Raw genomic sequence first — 22,806 nt, 5'->3', positions numbered from 1 at the left:
CAGGGTGGGGGGTGCCCGATTCACACAGCGCCGCTCTGACGCCGGCCCGCAGATTCTCCGGTGGCCAGAGAATCGCCGCCATTGGCGCCGGCAAGGTCGGCGCGGCACCAGTCGTGATGGGCTGGGTGGCCGGTGAGATAGGACGAGTCCCACCGGCGCCGTTCATGTATGGTCCTACCCGGCGTGACCTCGGCGTTCATCCTGCGGAGGGCAGCCTGGTGGGGGGAGGGGTGTCCGGCACCGGGAGTGGCTTCCACAATCAGGGCCTACCGATCAATGGGCCGGCCTCTCCTGGTGGGGGCCTATGTTCCTCTGCACCGGGCCCCTGTAGCTCTCCGCCATGTTGCGTCGGGGCCGGCACGGAGAAGGAAACTAGCGCGCAGGCGCGAGCTCGCGCAGGTCGTAATGCGGAATGCGCATGCGGCGCACGTTTGACACCGGTATCGGCAGCTGGAGCTGCGTGAGTCGCTCCAGTGCCTTGCTGGCCCCCTGTGAGGTGCAGGATCGCTGATCCTGGGGCCTGTCGATGCTGTTGTAAAATGCGACGCCGTTTACGGCGGCATCAACACTTAGCCTCAGAATCAGAGAGTCCTGCCGAATGTATTTGTGAGCTTTGTTCAACAGCATCATCCAAACCCACGACCACTACCGTCTAGAAGGACAAGAGCAGCAGATACCTGGGAACCCACCACCTGGAGGTTCCCCTCCAAGTCACTCACCACCCTGACTTAGAAATATATCGCCGTTCCTTTACTGTCGCTGGGGCAACGCCCTGGAACTCCCTCCCTAACAGCACAGTGGGTGTACCTACACCTCAGGGACTGCCGCGGTTCAAGAAGGCAGCTCACCACCACCTTCTGAAGGGCAACTAGGGATGGGCAATAAATGCTGGCCTAACCAGCGACGCCCGCATCCCGTAAATGAATAAATAACAAATGAAATATAAAAAACAAATGTGTGAAAACAAAAGCTAAATGGCACCTGGCCCCAGAAAGAATCAAAATGGAGGAATGGTTATAGAGTCATAGATGTGACTTCGGCCCAGCTTGTCCATGCCGCCCAGTGTCTATCACTAAGCTAGTCCCACTTGCCCGCATTTGGCCCCTATCCCTCTATACCCACCCTGCCCATGTAACTGCCTAACTGCTTTTTAAAGGACAAAATAGTACCCGCCTCTACCACTGCCTCTGGCAGCCCGTTCCAGATGTTCACCACCCTCTGTGTGAACAATTACCCCTCTGGTCTCTTTTATCTCTCTCCCCTCTCACCTTAAACCTATGCCCTCTAGTTCTAGACTCCTCTACCTTTGGGAAAAGATGTTGACTATCTATCTTATCTATGCTCCTCATTATTTTATAGATCTCTATAAGATCATCCCTAAGCCTCATACGCTCCAGGGGAAAAAAAGTCCCAGTCTAGCCAACCTCCCCTTATAACTCAGACCATCAAGTCCCGGTAGCATCCTAATAAATCTTCTCTGCACTCTTTCTAGTTTAATAATATCCTTCCTATAATAGGGTGACCAGAACTGTACACTGTATTCAATGTGTGGCCTTACTAATGACTTGTACAACTTCAACGAGATGTCCCAACTCCTGAATTCAATATTCTGACCAATAAAACCGAGCATGCTGAATGCCTTCTTCACCACCCTATCCACCTGCGACTCCACCTTCAAGGAGCTATGAACCTTCCAGGATTGGACTGGAATCTCCAGGAATTGGCGATCATTCTCCAGGAGGCTGCTGTGTACAGGTCATGTGATGGAGCCTCCGGGAATACATTTAATCACAATTGCCGACCCGAAATGGAGGGCAGATTTCATGGTCTCAATGTTGAGTCCAGAAAGCTGTAAAGTGCCTTATCAGAAGATGAGGCGTTGTTCCTCGCGCTTGCCTTGGGATACTCTGAAACACTGGTGTAGGCCGAAGACAAGCCTGAATGTGGGAGCAGTCTGAAGCTTGGGTTCGTGGTTGCAGACAGAGCGAGGCGCTCCGCGAAGCGCCCACCCAGTCTCCGTTGGGTCTCCACTCCGTGGGGGAGCCCGGACAGGGAAATTGCCAACTCTGCACCTGTCACCTGTCGCACAAAGAACACGACACATCAGGACAGGAAGCTGCAAGTTGGGAAATACAATTTTAATTAATCAATTCTTCAGAGACTTTCACAGTTACTGGAACCGAGAGCTTCCCTCTTCCGCAGCTACATTCTCCCTCCGTGTACCCAAACAGGCACCGGAATGGGGCGACTAGGGGCTTTTCACAGCAACTTCATTGTAGTGTTACTGTCAGCCTACTTGTGACAAAAAAGATTATTATCATTATACTTCCTCGGGGCTAGGGTGGCAGTGCCATGTGTCAGTGGCCGAGGGGGACCATGCTCATGAGGGTGGAGGGGAGGTTTGAAGGGTGGGCGAGTGCAGGGCAGGTAAGTGGGGGCTTAAGGGAGGTTGGGGGGGGGGGTGACGGGTGGGCGTCCTGGAAGGGAGGAGGTGCTGTAAGGGGGATTGGGGGGCCCTGAAGAGGGGGAACCAAAGGGACCCCATAGCGGGGTGCTCTCACTTGGGTGGGTGTAAGGGACCCACAAGCTCAGAGAGTTTGTGGCACATTTCAAAATGGCGGTCCGATCTCTGAATTCTGATCCCAATGCAAAAACAGAATTCTGGGCATGATCTTCCGGCCTGCTGCGCCGTAAAAACAGCACGCCGCGTCGCAGTATGGCTGGTGAAAGGCGGGAGACCTCACTCCCGGAATCTACCCAGCATGTACGCCTCGCTGGATTCAACGGGATCAGCTTTTGGCATATCTGCATATTAGAGAAAGATGGCAATGTAGAGATGGCACAGTGAAGATGGCACTGTAAAGATGGCACTGCGAAGATGGCAAGGTGAAGATGGCACTGTGAAGATGGCTCTGTGAAGATGGCACTGTAACGATGGCACTGTGAAGATGGCACTGTGAAGATGGCACTGTGAAGATAGCACTGTGAAGATGGCTCTGTGAAGATAGCACTGTGAAGATGGCTCTGTGAAGATGGCTCTGTGAAGATGGCACTGTGACGATAGCACTGTGAAGATGGCTCTGTGAAGATGGCTCTGTGAAGATGGCACTGTGAAGATAGCACGGTGAAGATGGCACTGTAACGATGGCACTGTGAAGATGGCACTGTGAAGATGGCACTGTGAAGATAGCACTGTGAAGATGGCTCTGTGAAGATGGCTCTGTGAAGATGGCACTGTGAAGATAGCACTGTGAAGATGTCACTGTAAAGATGGCACTGTGAAGATGGCACTGTGAAGATAGCACTGTGAAGATGGTACTGTGAAGATGGTACTGTGAAGATGGCATTGTGAAGATGGCACTGTGAAGATGGCTCTGTGAAGATGGCACTGTAAAGATAGCACTGTGAAGATGGCACTGTGAAGATGGCACTGTGCAGATAGCACTGTGAAGATGGTACTGTGAAGATGGCATTGTGAAGATGTCACTGTGAAGATGGCACTGTGCAGATGTCACTGTGAAGATGGCACTGTGCAGATAGCACTGTGAAGATGGTACTGTGAAGATGGCACAGTAAAGATAGCACTGTGAAGATGGCACTGTGAAGATGGCACTGTAAAGATGGCACTGTGAAGATGGCACTGTAAAGATGGCACTGTAAAGATGTCACTGAGAAGATGTCACTGTAAAGATAGCACTGTGAAGATGGCACAGTGAAGATGGCACTGAGAAGACGGCACTGTACAGATGGCACTGTGAAGATGGCACTGTAAAGATGGCACTGTGAAGATGGCACTGTGAAGATGGCACTGTAAAGGCAGCACTGTGAAGATGTCACTGTGAAGATGGCACTGTGAAGATGGCACTGTGAAGAAGGCACTGTGAAGATGTTATTGTGAAGATGTCAATGTAAAAATAGCACTGTGAAGATGGCACTGTAAAGTTTGCACTGTGAAGATGGCACTGTGAAGATGGCATTGCGAAGATGGCACTGTGAAGATGTTATTGTGAAGATGTCAATGTAAAAATAGCACTGTGAAGATGGCACTGTAAAGTTTGCACTGTGAAGATGGCACTGTGAAGATGGCATTGCGAAGATGGCACTGTGAAGATGGCACTGTGAAGATGGCACTGTGAAGATGGCTCTGTGAAGATGGCACAGTAAAGATAGCACTGTGAAGATGGCACTGTGAAGATGGCACTGTAAAGATGGCACTGTGAAGATGGCACTGTAAAGATGACACTGTAAAGATGTCACTGAGAAGATGGCACTGTACAGATGGCACTGTGAAGATGGCACTGTAAAGATGGCACTGTGAAGATGGCACTGTGAAGATGGCACTGTAAAGGCAGCACTGTGAAGATGTCACTGTGAAGATGGCACTGTGAAGATGGCACTGTGAAGAAGGCACTGGTGAAGATGTTATTGTGAAGATGTCAATGTAAAAATAGCACTGTGAAGATGGCACTGTAAAGTTTGCACTGTGAAGATGGCACTGTGAAGATGGCATTGTGAAGACGGCACTGTAAAGATGTCACTGTAAAGATGGCACTGTGAAGATGTCACTGCAAAGATGGCACTGTAAAGATAGCACTGTGAAGATGGCTCTGTAAAGATGGCTCTGTGAAGATGGCATTGTAAAGATGTCACTGTGAAGATGTCACTGTAAAGATGGCACTGTCAATATATCACTGTAAAGATGAAACTGTGAAGATGGCACTGTGATGATGGCACTCTGAAGATGGCACTGTAAAGATGGCACTGCAAAGATATAACTGTGAAGATAGCACTGTGAAGATGGCTCTGTGAAGATGGCTCTGTGAAAATGGCTCTGTGAAGATATCACTGTAAAGATGGCACTGTAAATATATCACTGTAAAGATGGCACTGTGAAGATGGGACAGTGAAGATGGCACTGTAAAGATATCACTGTAAAGATGGCACTGCAAAGATGGCACGGTGAAGATGGCACTGTGAAGATGGCTCTGTGAAGATGGCACTGTAACGATGGCACTGTGAAGATGGCACTGTGAAGATGGCTCTGTGAAGATGGCTCTGTGAAGATGGCTCTGTGAAGATGGCACTGTATAGATAGCACTGTGAAGATGGCACTGTGAAGATGGCACTGTGAAGATGGCACTGTGAAGATGGCACTGTGCCGATAGCACTGTGAAGATGGTACTTGTAAGATGGCATTGTGAAGATGTCACTGTGAAGATGGCACTGTGCAGATGTCACTGTGAAGATGGCACTGTGCAGATAGCACTGTGAAGATGGTACTGTGAAGATGGCTCTGTGAAGATGGCACTGTAAAGATAGCACTGTGAAGATGGCTCTGTGAAGATGGCTCTGTGAAGATGGCACTGTTAAGATAGCACTGTGAAGATGTCACTGTAAAGATGGCACTGTGAAGATGGCACTGTGAAGATAGCACTGTGAAGATGGTACTGTGAAGATGGCATTGTGAAGATGGCACTGTGAAGATGGCTCTGTGAAGATGGCACTGTAAAGATAGCACTGTGAAGATGGCACTGTGAAGATGGCACTGTGCAGATAGCACTGTGAAGATGGTACTGTGAAGATGGCATTGTGAAGATGTCACTGTGAAGATGGCACTGTGCAGATGTCACTGTGAAGATGGCACTGTGCAGATAGCACTGTGAAGATGGTACTGTGAAGATGGCATTGTGAAGATGGCACTGTGAAGATGGCTCTGTGAAGATGGCACAGTAAAGATAGCACTGTGAAGATGGCACTGTGAAGATGGCACTGTAAAGATGGCACTGGGAAGATGGCACTGTAAAGATGGCACTGTAAAGATGTCACTGAGAAGATGTCACTGTAAAGATAGCACTGTGAAGATGGCACTGTGAAGATGGCACAGAGAAGACGGCACTGTACAGATGGCATTGTGAAGATGGCACTGTAAAGATGGCACTGTGAAGATGGCACTGTGAAGATGGCACTGTAAAGGCAACACTGTGAAGATGTCACTGTGAAGATGGCACTGTGAAGATGGCACTGTGAAGAAGGCACTGTGAAGATGTTATTGTGAAGATGTCAATGTAAAAATAGCACTGTGAAGATGGCACTGTAAAGTTTGCACTGTGAAGATGGCACTGTGAAGATGGCATTGTGAAGACGGCACTGTGAAGATGTCACTGTAAAGATGGCACTGTGAAGATGTCACTGCAAAGATGGCACTGTAAAGATAGCACTGTGAAGATGGCTCTGTGAAGATAGCACTGTGAAGATGGCTCTGTGAAGATGGCTCTGTGAAGATGGCACTGTGACGATAGCACTGTGAAGATGGCTCTGTGAAGATGGCTCTGTGAAGATGGCACTGTGAAGATGGCACAGAGAAGACGGCACTGTACAGATGGCATTGTGAAGATGGCACTGTAAAGATGGCACTGTAAAGATAGCACTGTGAAGATGGCTCTGTGAAGATAGCACTGTGAAGATGGCTCTGTGAAGATGGCTCTGTGAAGATGGCTCTGTGAAGATGGCACTGTGACGATAGCACTGTGAAGATGGCTCTGTGAAGGTGGCTCTGTGAAGATGGCACTGTGAAGATGGCATTGTGAAGATGGCACTGTGAAGATGGCTCTGTGAAGATGGCACAGTAAAGATAGCACTGTGAAGATGGCACTGTGAAGATGGCACTGTAAAGATGGCACTGGGAAGATGGCACTGTAAAGATGGCACTGTAAAGATGTCACTGAGAAGATGTCACTGTAAAGATAGCACTGTGAAGATGGCACTGTGAAGATGGCACAGAGAAGACGGCACTGTACAGATGGCATTGTGAAGATGGCACTGTAAAGATGGCACTGTGAAGATGGCACTGTGAAGATGGCACTGTAAAGGCAACACTGTGAAGATGTCACTGTGAAGATGGCACTGTGAAGATGGCACTGTGAAGAAGGCACTGTGAAGATGTTATTGTGAAGATGTCAATGTAAAAATAGCACTGTGAAGATGGCACTGTAAAGTTTGCACTGTGAAGATGGCACTGTGAAGATGGCATTGTGAAGACGGCACTGTGAAGATGTCACTGTAAAGATGGCACTGTGAAGATGTCACTGCAAAGATGGCACTGTAAAGATAGCACTGTGAAGATGGCTCTGTGAAGATAGCACTGTGAAGATGGCTCTGTGAAGATGGCTCTGTGAAGATGGCACTGTGACGATAGCACTGTGAAGATGGCTCTGTGAAGATGGCACTGTGAAGATAGCACGGTGAAGATGGCACTGTAACGATGGCACTGTGAAGATGGCACTGTGAAGATGGCACTGTGAAGATAGCACTGTGAAGATGGCTCTGTGAAGATGGCTCTGTGAAGATGGCACTGTGAAGATAGCACTGTGAAGATGTCACTGTAAAGATGGCACTGTGAAGATGGCACTGTGAAGATAGCACTGTGAAGATGGTACTGTGAAGATGGCATTGTGAAGATGGCACTGTGAAGATGGCTCTGTGAAGATGGCACTGTAAAGATAGCACTGTGAAGATGGCACTGTGAAGATGGCACTGTGCAGATAGCACTGTGAAGATGGTACTGTGAAGATGGCATTGTGAAGATGTCACTGTGAAGATGGCACTGTGCAGATGTCACTGTGAAGATGGCACTGTGCAGATAGCACTGTGAAGATGGTACTGTGAAGATGGCACAGTAAAGATAGCACTGTGAAGATGGCACTGTGAAGATGGCACTGTAAAGATGGCACTGTGAAGATGGCACTGTAAAGATGGCACTGTAAAGATGTCACTGAGAAGATGTCACTGTAAAGATAGCACTGTGAAGATGGCACTGTGAAGATGGCACTGAGAAGACGGCACTGTACAGATGGCACTGTGAAGATGGCACTGTAAAGATGGCACTGTGAAGATGGCACTGTGAAGATGGCACTGTAAAGGCAGCACTGTGAAGATGTCACTGTGAAGATGGCACTGTGAAGATGGCACTGTGAAGAAGGCACTGTGAAGATGTTATTGTGAAGATGTCAATGTAAAAATAGCACTGTGAAGATGGCACTGTAAAGTTTGCACTGTGAAGATGGCACTGTGAAGATGGCATTGCGAAGATGGCACTGTGAAGATGGCTCTGTGAAGATGGCTCTGTGAAGATGGCACAGTAAAGATAGCACTGTGAAGATGGCACTGTGAAGATGGCACTGTAAAGATGGCACTGTGAAGATGGCACTGTAAAGATGACACTGTAAAGATGTCACTGAGAAGATGGCACTGTACAGATGGCACTGTGAAGATGGCACTGTAAAGATGGCACTGTGAAGATGGCACTGTGAAGATGGCACTGTAAAGGCAGCACTGTGAAGATGTCACTGTGAAGATGGCACTGTGAAGATGGCACTGTGAAGAAGGCACTGTGAAGATGTTATTGTGAAGATGTCAATGTAAAAATAGCACTGTGAAGATGGCACTGTAAAGTTTGCACTGTGAAGATGGCACTGTGAAGATGGCATTGTGAAGACGGCACTGTGAAGATGTCACTGTAAAGATGGCACTGTAAAGATGGCACTGTGAAGATGGCACTGTAAAGATAGCACTGTAAAGATAGCACTGTGAAGATGGCTCTGTAAAGATGGCTCTGTGAAGATGGCATTGTAAAGATGTCACTGTGAAGATGTCACTGTAAAGATGGCACTGTCAATATATCACTGTAAAGATGAAACTGTGAAGATGGCACTGTGATGATGGCACTCTGAAGATGGCACTGTAAAGATGGCACTGCAAAGATATAACTGTGAAGATAGCACTGTGAAGATGGCTCTGTGAAGATGGCTCTGTGAAAATGGCTCTGTGAAGATATCACTGTAAAGATGGCACTGTAAATATATCACTGTAAAGATGGCACTGTGAAGATGGGACAGTGAAGATGGCACTGTAAATATATCACTGTAAAGATGGCACTGCAAAGATGGCACGGTGAAGATGGCACTGTGAAGATGGCTCTGTGAAGATGGCACTGTAACGATGGCACTGTGAAGATGGCACTGTGAAGATGGCTCTGTGAAGATGGCTCTGTGAAGATGGCTCTGTGAAGATGGCACTGTATAGATAGCACTGTGAAGATGGCACTGTGAAGATGGCACTGTGCAGATAGCACTGTGAAGATGGTACTTGTAAGATGGCATTGTGAAGATGTCACTGTGAAGATGGCACTGTGCAGATGTCACTGTGAAGATGGCACTGTGCAGATAGCACTGTGAAGATGGTACTGTGAAGATGGCTCTGTGAAGATGGCACTGTAAAGATAGCACTGTGAAGATGGCACTGTGAAGATGGCACTGTGAAGATAGCACTGTGAAGATGGCTCTGTGAAGATGGCTCTGTGAAGATGGCTCTGTGAAGATGGCACTGTTAAGATAGCACTGTGAAGATGTCACTGTAAAGATGGCACTGTGAAGATGGCACTGTGAAGATAGCACTGTGAAGATGGTACTGTGAAGATGGCATTGTGAAGATGGCACTGTGAAGATGGCTCTGTGAAGATGGCACTGTAAAGATAGCACTGTGAAGATGGCACTGTGAAGATGGCACTGTGCAGATAGCACTGTGAAGATGGTACTGTGAAGATGGCATTGTGAAGATGTCACTGTGAAGATGGCACTGTGCAGATGTCACTGTGAAGATGGCACTGTGCAGATAGCACTGTGAAGATGGTACTGTGAAGATGGCATTGTGAAGATGGCACTGTGAAGATGGCTCTGTGAAGATGGCACAGTAAAGATAGCACTGTGAAGATGGCACTGTGAAGATGGCACTGTAAAGATGGCACTGTGAAGATGGCACTGTAAAGATGGCACTGTAAAGATGTCACTGAGAAGATGTCACTGTAAAGATAGCACTGTGAAGATGGCACTGTGAAGATGGCACTGAGAAGACGGCACTGTACAGATGGCATTGTGAAGATGGCACTGTAAAGATGGCACTGTGAAGATGGCACTGTGAAGATGGCATTGTGAAGACGGCACTGTGAAGATGTCACTGTAAAGATGGCACTGTAAAGATGGCACTGTGAAGATGGCACTGTAAAGATAGCACTGTAAAGATAGCACTGTGAAGATGGCTCTGTAAAGATGGCTCTGTGAAGATGGCATTGTAAAGATGTCACTGTGAAGATGTCACTGTAAAGATGGCACTGTCAATATATCACTGTAAAGATGAAACTGTGAAGATGGCACTGTGATGATGGCACTGTGAAGATGGCACTGTAAAGGCAACACTGTGAAGATGTCACTGTGAAGATGGCACTGTGAAGATGGCACTGTGAAGAAGGCACTGTGAAGATGTTATTGTGAAGATGTCAATGTAAAAATAGCACTGTGAAGATGGCACTGTAAAGTTTGCACTGTGAAGATGGCACTGTGAAGATGGCATTGTGAAGACGGCACTGTGAAGATGTCACTGTAAAGATGGCACTGTGAAGATGTCACTGCAAAGATGGCACTGTAAAGATAGCACTGTGAAGATGGCTCTGTAAAGATGGCTCTGTGAAGATGGCATTGTAAAGATGTCACTGTGAAGATGTCACTGTAAAGATGGCACTGTCAAGATATCACTGTAACGATGAAACTGTGAAGATGGCACTGTGATGATGGCACTCTGAAGATGGCACTGTAAAGATGGCACTGCAAAGATATAACTGTGAAGATAGCACTGTGAAGATGGCTCTGTGAAGATGGCTCTGTGAAAATGGCTCTGTGAAGATATCACTGTAAAGATGGCACTGTAAATATATCACTGTAAAGATGGCACTGTGAAGATGGGACAGTGAAGATGGCACTGTAAAGATATCACTGTAAAGATGGCACTGCGAAGATGGCACGGTGAAGATGGCACTGTGAAGATGGCTCTGTGAAGATGGCTCTGTGAAGATGGCACTGTGAAGATAGCACTGTGAAGATGTCACTGTAAAGATGGCACTGTGATGATGGCACTGTGAAGATGTCACTGTGAAGATGGCACTGTGCAGATAGCACTGTGAAGATGGTACTGTGAAGATGGCATTGTGAAGATGGCACTGTGAAGATGGCTCTGTGAAGATGGCACTGTATAGATAGCACTGTGAAGATGGCACTGTGAAGATGGCACTGTGCAGATAGCACTGTGAAGATGGTACTGTGAAGATGGCATTGTGAAGATGTCACTGTGAAGATGGCACTGTGCAGATGTCACTGTGAAGATGGCACTGTGCAGATAGCATTGTGAAGATGTCACTGTGAAGATGGCTCTGTGAAGATGGCACTGTAAAGATAGCACTGTGAAGATGGCACTGTGAAGATGGCACTGTAAAATTAGCACTGTGAAGATGGCACTCTGAAGATGGTACTGTAAAGATGGCACTGTGAAGATGGCACTGTAAAGATGGCACTGTAAAGATGTCACTGAGAAGATGTCACTGTAAAGATAGCACTGTGAAGATGGCACTGTGAAGATGGCACTGAGAAGACGGCACTGTACAGATGGCACTGTGAAGATGGCACTGTAAAGATGGCACTGTGAAGATGGCACTGTGAAGATTGCACTGTAAAAGGAAGCACTGTGAAGATGTCACTGTGAAGATGGCACTGTGAAGATGGCACTGTGAAGAAGGCACTGTGAAGATGGCACTGTGAAGATGGCACTGTGCAGATAGCACTGTGAAGATGGTACTGTGAAGATGGCATTGTGAAGATGGCACTGTGAAGATGGCTCTGTGAAGATGGCACTGTATAGATAGCACTGTGAAGATGGCACTGTGAAGATGGCACTGTGCAGATAGCACTGTGAAGATGGTACTGTGAAGATGGCATTGTGAAGATGTCACTGTGAAGATGGCACTGTGCAGATGTCACTGTGAAGGTGGCACTGTGCAGATAGCACTGTGAAGATGGTACTGTGAAGATAGCTCTGTGAAGATGGCACTGTAAAGATAGCACTGTGAAGATGGCACTGTGAAGATGGCACTGTGAAGATGGCACTGAGAAGACGGCACTGTACAGATGGCATTGTGAAGATGGCACTGTAAAGATGGCACTGTGAAGATGGCACTGTGAAGATGGCATTGTGAAGACGGCACTGTGAAGATGTCACTGTAAAGATGGCACTGTAAAGATGGCACTGTGAAGATGGCACTGTAAAGATAGCACTGTAAAGATAGCACTGTGAAGATGGCTCTGTAAAGATGGCTCTGTGAAGATGGCATTGTAAAGATGTCACTGTGAAGATGTCACTGTAAAGATGGCACTGTCAATATATCACTGTAAAGATGAAACTGTGAAGATGGCACTGTGATGATGGCACTGTGAAGATGGCACTGTAAAGGCAACACTGTGAAGATGTCACTGTGAAGATGGCACTGTGAAGATGGCACTGTGAAGAAGTCACTGTGAAGATGTTATTGTGAAGATGTCAATGTAAAAATAGCACTGTGAAGATGGCACTGTAAAGTTTGCACTGTGAAGATGGCACTGTGAAGATGGCATTGTGAAGACGGCACTGTGAAGATGTCACTGTAAAGATGGCACTGTGAAGATGTCACTGCAAAGATGGCACTGTAAAGATAGCACTGTGAAGATGGCTCTGTAAAGATGGCTCTGTGAAGATGGCATTGTAAAGATGTCACTGTGAAGATGTCACTGTAAAGATGGCACTGTCAAGATATCACTGTAACGATGAAACTGTGAAGATGGCACTGTGATGATGGCACTCTGAAGATGGCACTGTAAAGATGGCACTGCAAAGATATAACTGTGAAGATAGCACTGTGAAGATGGCTCTGTGAAGATGGCTCTGTGAAAATGGCTCTGTGAAGATATCACTGTAAAGATGGCACTGTAAATATATCACTGTAAAGATGGCACTGTGAAGATGGGACAGTGAAGATGGCACTGTAAAGATATCACTGTAAAGATGGCACTGCGAAGATGGCACGGTGAAGATGGCACTGTGAAGATGGCTCTGTGAAGATGGCTCTGTGAAGATGGCACTGTGAAGATAGCACTGTGAAGATGTCACTGTAAAGATGGCACTGTGATGATGGCACTGTGAAGATGTCACTGTGAAGATGGCACTGTGCAGATAGCACTGTGAAGATGGTACTGTGAAGATGGCATTGTGAAGATGGCACTGTGAAGATGGCTCTGTGAAGATGGCACTGTATAGATAGCACTGTGAAGATGGCACTGTGAAGATGGCACTGTGCAGATAGCACTGTGAAGATGGTACTGTGAAGATGGCATTGTGAAGATGTCACTGTGAAGATGGCACTGTGCAGATGTCACTGTGAAGATGGCACTGTGCAGATAGCATTGTGAAGATGTCACTGTGAAGATGGCTCTGTGAAGATGGCACTGTAAAGATAGCACTGTGAAGATGGCACTGTGAAGATGGCACTGTAAAATTAGCACTGTGAAGATGGCACTCTGAAGATGGTACTGTAAAGATGGCACTGTGAAGATGGCACTGTGAAGATGGCACTGTAAAGATGGCACTGTGAAGATGGCACTGTAAAGATGGCACTGTAAAGATGTCACTGAGAAGATGTCACTGTAAAGATAGCACTGTGAAGATGGCACTGTGAAGATGGCACTGAGAAGACGGCACTGTACAGATGGCACTGTGAAGATGGCACTGTAAAGATGGCACTGTGAAGATGGCACTGTGAAGATGGCACTGTAAAGGCAGCACTGTGAAGATGTCACTGTGAAGATGGCACTGTGAAGATGGCACTGTGAAGAAGGCACTGTGAAGATGTTATTGTGAAGATGTCAATGTAAAAATAGCACTGTGAAGATGGCACTGTAAAGTTTGCACTGTGAAGATGGCACTGTGAAGATGGCATTGCGAAGATGGCACTGTGAAGATGGCTCTGTGAAGATGGCACAGTAAAGATAGCACTGTGAAGATGGCACTGTGAAGATGGCACTGTAAAGATGGCACTGTGAAGATGGCACTGTAAAGATGACACTGTAAAGATGTCACTGAGAAGATGGCACTGTACAGATGGCACTGTGAAGATGGCACTGTAAAGATGGCACTGTGAAGATGGCACTGTGAAGATGGCACTGTAAAGGCAGCACTGTGAAGATGTCACTGTGAAGATGGCACTGTGAAGATGGCACTGTGAAGAAGGCACTGTGAAGATGTTATTGTGAAGATGTCAATGTAAAAATAGCACTGTGAAGATGGCACTGTAAAGTTTGCACTGTGAAGATGGCACTGTGAAGATGGCATTGTGAAGACGGCACTGTGAAGATGTCACTGTAAAGATGGCACTGTAAAGATGGCACTGTGAAGATGGCACTGTAAAGATAGCACTGTAAAGATAGCACTGTGAAGATGGCTCTGTAAAGATGGCTCTGTGAAGATGGCATTGTAAAGATGTCACTGTGAAGATGTCACTGTAAAGATGGCACTGTCAATATATCACTGTAAAGATGAAACTGTGAAGATGGCACTGTGATGATGGCACTCTGAAGATGGCACTGTAAAGATGGCACTGCAAAGATATAACTGTGAAGATAGCACTGTGAAGATGGCTCTGTGAAGATGGCTCTGTGAAAATGGCTCTGTGAAGATATCACTGTAAAGATGGCACTGTAAATATATCACTGTAAAGATGGCACTGTGAAGATGGGACAGTGAAGATGGCACTGTAAATATATCACTGTAAAGATGGCACTGCAAAGATGGCACGGTGAAGATGGCACTGTGAAGATGGCTCTGTGAAGATGGCACTGTAACGATGGCACTGTGAAGATGGCTCTGTGAAGATGGCTCTGTGAAGATGGCTCTGTGAAGATGGCACTGTATAGATAGCACTGTGAAGATGGCACTGTGAAGATGGCACTGTGCAGATAGCACTGTGAAGATGGTACTTGTAAGATGGCATTGTGAAGATGTCACTGTGAAGATGGCACTGTGCAGATGTCACTGTGAAGATGGCACTGTGCAGATAGCACTGTGAAGATGGTACTGTGAAGATGGCTCTGTGAAGATGGCACTGTAAAGATAGCACTGTGAAGATGGCACTGTGAAGATGGCACTGTGAAGATAGCACTGTGAAGATGGCTCTGTGAAGATGGCTCTGTGAAGATGGCTCTGTGAAGATGGCACTGTTAAGATAGCACTGTGAAGATGTCACTGTAAAGATGGCACTGTGAAGATGGCACTGTGAAGATAGCACTGTGAAGATGGTACTGTGAAGATGGCATTGTGAAGATGGCACTGTGAAGATGGCTCTGTGAAGATGGCACTGTAAAGATAGCACTGTGAAGATGGCACTGTGAAGATGGCACTGTGCAGATAGCACTGTGAAGATGGTACTGTGAAGATGGCATTGTGAAGATGTCACTGTGAAGATGGCACTGTGCAGATGTCACTGTGAAGATGGCACTGTGCAGATAGCACTGTGAAGATGGTACTGTGAAGATGGCATTGTGAAGATGGCACTGTGAAGATGGCTCTGTGAAGATGGCACAGTAAAGATAGCACTGTGAAGATGGCACTGTGAAGATGGCACTGTAAAGATGGCACTGTGAAGATGGCACTGTAAAGATGGCACTGTAAAGATGTCACTGAGAAGATGTCACTGTAAAGATAGCACTGTGAAGATGGCACTGTGAAGATGGCACTGAGAAGACGGCACTGTACAGATGGCATTGTGAAGATGGCACTGTAAAGATGGCACTGTGAAGATGGCACTGTGAAGATGGCATTGTGAAGACGGCACTGTGAAGATGTCACTGTAAAGATGGCACTGTAAAGATGGCACTGTGAAGATGGCACTGTAAAGATAGCACTGTAAAGATAGCACTGTGAAGATGGCTCTGTAAAGATGGCTCTGTGAAGATGGCATTGTAAAGATGTCACTGTGAAGATGTCACTGTAAAGATGGCACTGTCAATATATCACTGTAAAGATGAAACTGTGAAGATGGCACTGTGATGATGGCACTGTGAAGATGGCACTGTAAAGGCAACACTGTGAAGATGTCACTGTGAAGATGGCACTGTGAAGATGGCACTGTGAAGAAGGCACTGTGAAGATGTTATTGTGAAGATGTCAATGTAAAAATAGCACTGTGAAGATGGCACTGTAAAGTTTGCACTGTGAAGATGGCACTGTGAAGATGGCATTGTGAAGACGGCACTGTGAAGATGTCACTATAAAGATGGCACTGTGAAGATGTCACTGCAAAGATGGCACTGTAAAGATAGCACTGTGAAGATGGCTCTGTAAAGATGGCTCTGTGAAGATGGCATTGTAAAGATGTCACTGTGAAGATGTCACTGTAAAGATGGCACTGTCAAGATATCACTGTAACGATGAAACTGTGAAGATGGCACTGTGATGATGGCACTCTGAAGATGGCACTGTAAAGATGGCACTGCAAAGATATAACTGTGAAGATAGCACTGTGAAGATGGCTCTGTGAAGATGGCTCTGTGAAAATGGCTCTGTGAAGATATCACTGTAAAGATGGCACTGTAAATATATCACTGTAAAGATGGCACTGTGAAGATGGGACAGTGAAGATGGCACTGTAAAGATATCACTGTAAAGATGGCACTGCGAAGATGGCACGGTGAAGATGGCACTGTGAAGATGGCTCTGTGAAGATGGCTCTGTGAAGATGGCACTGTGAAGATAGCACTGTGAAGATGTCACTGTAAAGATGGCACTGTGATGATGGCACTGTGAAGATGTCACTGTGAAGATGGCACTGTGCAGATAGCACTGTGAAGATGGTACTGTGAAGATGGCATTGTGAAGATGGCACTGTGAAGATGGCTCTGTGAAGATGGCACTGTATAGATAGCACTGTGAAGATGGCACTGTGAAGATGGCACTGTGCAGATAGCACTGTGAAGATGGTACTGTGAAGATGGCATTGTGAAGATGTCACTGTGAAGATGGCACTGTGCAGATGTCACTGTGAAGATGGCACTGTGCAGATAGCATTGTGAAGATGTCACTGTGAAGATGGCTCTGTGAAGATGGCACTGTAAAGATAGCACTGTGAAGATGGCACTGTGAAGATGGCACTGTAAAATTAGCACTGTGAAGATGGCACTCTGAAGATGGTACTGTAAAGATGGCACTGTGAAGATGGCACTGTAAAGATGGCACTGTAAAGATGTCACTGAGAAGATGTCACTGTAAAGATAGCACTGTGAAGATGGCACTGTGAAGATGGCACTGAGAAGACGGCACTGTACAGATGGCACTGTGAAGATGGCACTGTAAAGATGGCACTGTGAAGATGGCACTGTGAAGATTGCACTGTAAAAGGAAGCACTGTGAAGATGTCACTGTGAAGATGGCACTGTGAAGATGGCACTGTGAAGAAGGCACTGTGAAGATGGCACTGTGCAGATAGCACTGTGAAGATGGTACTGTGAAGATGGCATTGTGAAGATGGCACTGTGAAGATGGCTCTGTGAAGATGGCACTGTATAGATAGCACTGTGAAGATGGCACTGTGAAGATGGCACTGTGCAGATAGCACTGTGAAGATGGTACTGTGAAGATGGCATTGTGAAGATGTCACTGTGAAGATGGCACTGTGCAGATGTCACTGTGAAGGTGGCACTGTGCAGATAGCACTGTGAAGATGGTACTGTGAAGATAGCTCTGTGAAGATGGCACTGTAAAGATAGCACTGTGAAGATGGCACTGTGAAGATGGCACTGTGAAGATGGCACTGAGAAGACGGCACTGTACAGATGGCATTGTGAAGATGGCACTGTAAAGATGGCACTGTGAAGATGGCACTGTGAAGATGGCATTGTGAAGACGGCACTGTGAAGATGTCACTGTAAAGATGGCACTGTAAAGATGGCACTGTGAAGATGGCACTGTAAAGATAGCACTGTAAAGATAGCACTGTGAAGATGGCTCTGTAAAGATGGCTCTGTGAAGATGGCATTGTAAAGATGTCACTGTGAAGATGTCACTGTAAAGATGGCACTGTCAATATATCACTGTAAAGATGAAACTGTGAAGATGGCACTGTGATGATGGCACTGTGAAGATGGCACTGTAAAGGCAACACTGTGAAGATGTCACTGTGAAGATGGCACTGTGAAGATGGCACTGTGAAGAAGTCACTGTGAAGATGTTATTGTGAAGATGTCAATGTAAAAATAGCACTGTGAAGATGGCACTGTAAAGTTTGCACTGTGAAGATGGCACTGTGAAGATGGCATTGTGAAGACGGCACTGTGAAGATGTCACTGTAAAGATGGCACTGTGAAGATGTCACTGCAAAGATGGCACTGTAAAGATAGCACTGTGAAGATGGCTCTGTAAAGATGGCTCTGTGAAGATGGCATTGTAAAGATGTCACTGTGAAGATGTCACTGTAAAGATGGCACTGTCAAGATATCACTGTAACGATGAAACTGTGAAGATGGCACTGTGATGATGGCACTCTGAAGATGGCACTGTAAAGATGGCACTGCAAAGATATAACTGTGAAGATAGCACTGTGAAGATGGCTCTGTGAAGATGGCTCTGTGAAAATGGCTCTGTGAAGATATCACTGTAAAGATGGCACTGTAAATATATCACTGTAAAGATGGCACTGTGAAGATGGGACAGTGAAAATGGCACTGTAAAGATATCACTGTAAAGATGGCACTGCGAAGATGGCACGGTGAAGATGGCACTGTGAAGATGGCTCTGTGAAGATGGCTCTGTGAAGATGGCACTGTGAAGATAGCACTGTGAAGATGTCACTGTAAAGATGGCACTGTGATGATGGCACTGTGAAGATGTCACTGTGAAGATGGCACTGTGCAGATAGCACTGTGAAGATGGTACTGTGAAGATGGCATTGTGAAGATGGCACTGTGAAGATGGCTCTGTGAAGATGGCACTGTATAGATAGCACTGTGAAGATGGCACTGTGAAGATGGCACTGTGCAGATAGCACTGTGAAGATGGTACTGTGAAGATGGCATTGTGAAGATGTCACTGTGAAGATGGCACTGTGCAGATGTCACTGTGAAGATGGCACTGTGCAGATAGCATTGTGAAGATGTCACTGTGAAGATGGCTCTGTGAAGATGGCACTGTAAAGATAGCACTGTGAAGATGGCACTGTGAAGATGGCACTGTAAAATTAGCACTGTGAAGATGGCACTCTGAAGATGGTACTGTAAAGATGGCACTGTGAAGATGGCACTGTAAAGATGGCACTGTAAAGATGTCACTGAGAAGATGTCACTGTAAAGATCGCACTGTGAAGATGGCACTGTGAAGATGGCACTGAGAAGACGGCACTGTACAGATGGCACTGTGAAGATGGCACTGTAAAGATGGCACTGTGAAGATGGCACTGTGAAGATTGCACTGTAAAAGGCAGCACTGTGAAGATGTCACTGTGAAGATGGCACTGTGAAGATGGCACTGTGAAGAAGGCACTGTGAAGATGGCACTGTGCAGATAGCACTGTGAAGATGGTACTGTGAAGATGGCATTGTGAAGATGGCACTGTGAAGATGGCTCTGTGAAGATGGCACTGTATAGATAGCACTGTGAAGATGGCACTGTGAAGATGGCACTGTGCAGATAGCACTGTGAAGATGGTACTGTGAAGATGGCATTGTGAAGATGTCACTGTGAAGATGGCACTGTGCAGATGTCACTGTGAAGATGGCACTGTGCAGATAGCACTGTGAAGATGGTACTGTGAAGATAGCTCTGTGAAGATGGCACTGTAAAGATAGCACTGTGAAGATGGCACTGTGAAGATGGCACTGTAAAGATAGCACTGTGAAGATGGCACTGTGAAGATGGTACTGTAAAGATGGCACTGTGAAGATGGCACTGTAAAGATGGCACTGTAAAGATGTCACTGAGAAGATGTCACTGTAAAGATAGCACTGTGAAGATGGCACTGTAAAGATGACACTGTGAAGATGGCACAGTAAAGATGGCACTGTAAAGATGTCACTGAGAAGATGTCACTGTAAAGATAGCACTGTGAAGATGGCACTGTGAAGAAGGCACTGTGAAGATGTTATTGTGAAGATGTCAATGTAAAAATAGCACTGTGAAGATGGCACTGTAAAGTTTGCACTGTGAAGATGGCACTGTGTAGATGGCATTGTGAAGACGGCACTGTGAAGATGTCACTGTAAAGATGGCACTGTGAAGATGTCACTGCAAAGATGGCACTGTAAAGATAGCACTGTGAAGATGGCTCTGTAAAGATGGCTCTGTGAAGATGGCATTGTAAAGATGTCACTGTGAAGATGTCACTGTAAAGATGGCACTGTCAATATATCACTGTAAAGATGAAACTGTGAAGATGGCACTGTGATGATGGCACTCTGAAGATGGCACTGTAAAGATGGCACTGCAAAGATATAACTGTGAAGATAGCACTGTGAAGATGGCTCTGTGAAGATGGCTCTGTGAAAATGGCTCTGTGAAGATATCACTGTAAAGATGGCACTGTAAATATATCACTGTAAAGATGGCACTGTGAAGATGGGACAGTGAAGATGGCACTGTAAAGATATCACTGTAAAGTTGGCACTGCGAAGATGGCACGGTGAAGATGGCACTGTGAAGATGGCTCTGTGAAGATGGCACTGTAACGATGGCACTGTGAAGATGGCACTGTGAAGATGGCTCTGTGAAGATGGCTCTGTGAAGATGGCTCTGTGAAGATGGCTCTGTGAAGATGGCACTGTATAGATAGCACTGTGAAGATGGCACTGTGAAGATGGCACTGTGCAGATAGCACTGTGAAGATGGTACTTGTAAGCTGGCATTGTGAAGATGTCACTGTGAAGATGGCACTGTGCAGATGTCACTGTGAAGATGGCACTGTGCAGATAGCACTGTGAAGATGGTACTGTGAAGATGGCTCTGTGAAGATGGCACTGTGAAGATGGCACTGTAAAGATGGCTCTGTGAAGATGGCTCTGTGAAGATGGCACTGTGAAGATGGCACTGTGAAGATAGCACTGTGAAGATGTCACTGTAAAGATGGCACTGTGAAGATGGCACTGTGAAGATAGCACTGTGAAGATGGTACTGTGAAGATGGCATTGTGAAGATGGCACTGTGAAGATGGCTCTGTGAAGATGGCACTGTAAAGATAGCACTGTGAAGATGGCACTGTGAAGATGGCACTGTGCAGATAGCACTGTGAAGATGGCACTGTGAAGATGGCATTGTGAAGATGTCACTGTGAAGATGGCACTGTGCAGATGTCACTGTGAAGATGGCACTGTGCAGATAGCACTGTGAAGATGGTACTGTGAAGATGGCATTGCGAAGATGGCACTGTGAAGATGGCACTGTGAAGATGGCACAGTAAAGATAGCACTGTGAAGATGGCACTGTGAAGATGGCACTGTAAAGATGGCACTGTGAAGATGGCACTGTAAAGATGGCACTGTAAAGATGTCACTGAGAAGATGTCACTGTAAAGATAGCACTGTGAAGATGGCACTGTGAAGATGGCACTGAGAAGACGGCACTGTACAGATGGCACTGTGAAGATGGCACTGTAAAGATGGCACTGTGAAGATGGCACTGTGAAGATGGCACTGTAAAGGCAACACTGTGAAGATGTCACTGTGAAGATGGCACTGTGAAGATGGCACTGTGAAGAAGGCACTGTGAAGATGTTATTGTGAAGATGTCAATGTAAAAATAGCACTGTGAAGATGGCACTGTAAAGTTTGCACTGTGAAGATGGCACTGTGAAGATGGCATTGTGAAGACGGCACTGTGAAGATGTCACTGTAAAGATGGCACTGTGAAGATGTCACTGCAAAGATGGCACTGTAAAGATAGCACTGTGAAGATGGCTCTGTAAAGATGGCTCTGTGAAGATGGCATTGTAAAGATGTCACTGTGAAGATGTCACTGTAAAGATGGCACTGTCAAGATATCACTGTAAAGATGAAACTGTGAAGATGGCACTGTGATGATGGCACTCTGAAGATGGCACTGTAAAGATGGCACTGCAAAGATATAACTGTGAAGATAGCACTGTGAAGATGGCTCTGTGAAGATGGCTCTGTGAAAATGGCTCTGTGAAGATATCACTGTAAAGAAGGCACTGTAAATATATCACTGTAAAGATGGCACTGTGAAGATGGGACAGTGAAGATGGCACTGTAAAGATATCACTGTAAAGATGGCACTGCGAAGATGGCACTGCGAAGATGGCACGGTGAAGATGGCACTGTGAAGATGGCTCTGTGAAGATGGCACTGTAACGATGGCACTGTGAAGATGGCACTGTGAAGATTGCTCTGTGAAGATGGCTCTGTGAAGATGGCTCTGTGAAGATGGCACTGTGAAGATAGCACTGTGAAGATGTCACTGTAAAGATGGCACTGTGAAGATGGCACTGTGAAGATGTCACTGTGAAGATGGCACTGTGCAGATAGCACTGTGAAGATGGTACTGTGAAGATGGCATTGTGAAGATGGCACTGTGAAGATGGCTCTGTGAAGATGGCACTGTATAGATAGCACTGTGAAGATGGCACTGTGAAGATGGCACTGTGCAGATAGCACTGTGAAGATGGTACTGAGAAGATGGCATTGTGAAGATGTCACTGTGAAGATGGCACTGTGCAGATGTCACTGTGAAGATGGCACTGTGCAGATAGCACTGTGAAGATGGTACTGTGAAGATGGCTCTGTGAAGATGGCACTGTAAAGATAGCACTGTGAAGATGGCACTGTGAAAATGGCACTGTAAAATTAGCACTGTGAAGATGGCACTCTGAAGATGGTACTGTAAAGATGGCACTGTGAAGAT

The 22,806-nt window shown here is 46.3% G+C and overlaps 1 protein-coding gene across 1 annotated transcript in view; it reads right to left on the bottom strand.

Moving 5' to 3' along the window:
• LOC140411161 (calpain-14-like) overlaps nucleotides 1-22,806 on the bottom strand; it is a 506,371-nt gene that overhangs the window by 167,385 nt on the left and 316,180 nt on the right. The window lies entirely within an intron of this gene.

This window comes from Scyliorhinus torazame, chromosome 4 (genome assembly GCF_047496885.1).
Source record: "Scyliorhinus torazame isolate Kashiwa2021f chromosome 4, sScyTor2.1, whole genome shotgun sequence".
NCBI lineage: Eukaryota > Metazoa > Chordata > Chondrichthyes > Carcharhiniformes > Scyliorhinidae > Scyliorhinus > Scyliorhinus torazame.
The sequence above is the reverse complement of the archived record's forward strand: the minus strand, read 5'-3'. Positions and strand labels throughout refer to the sequence as shown.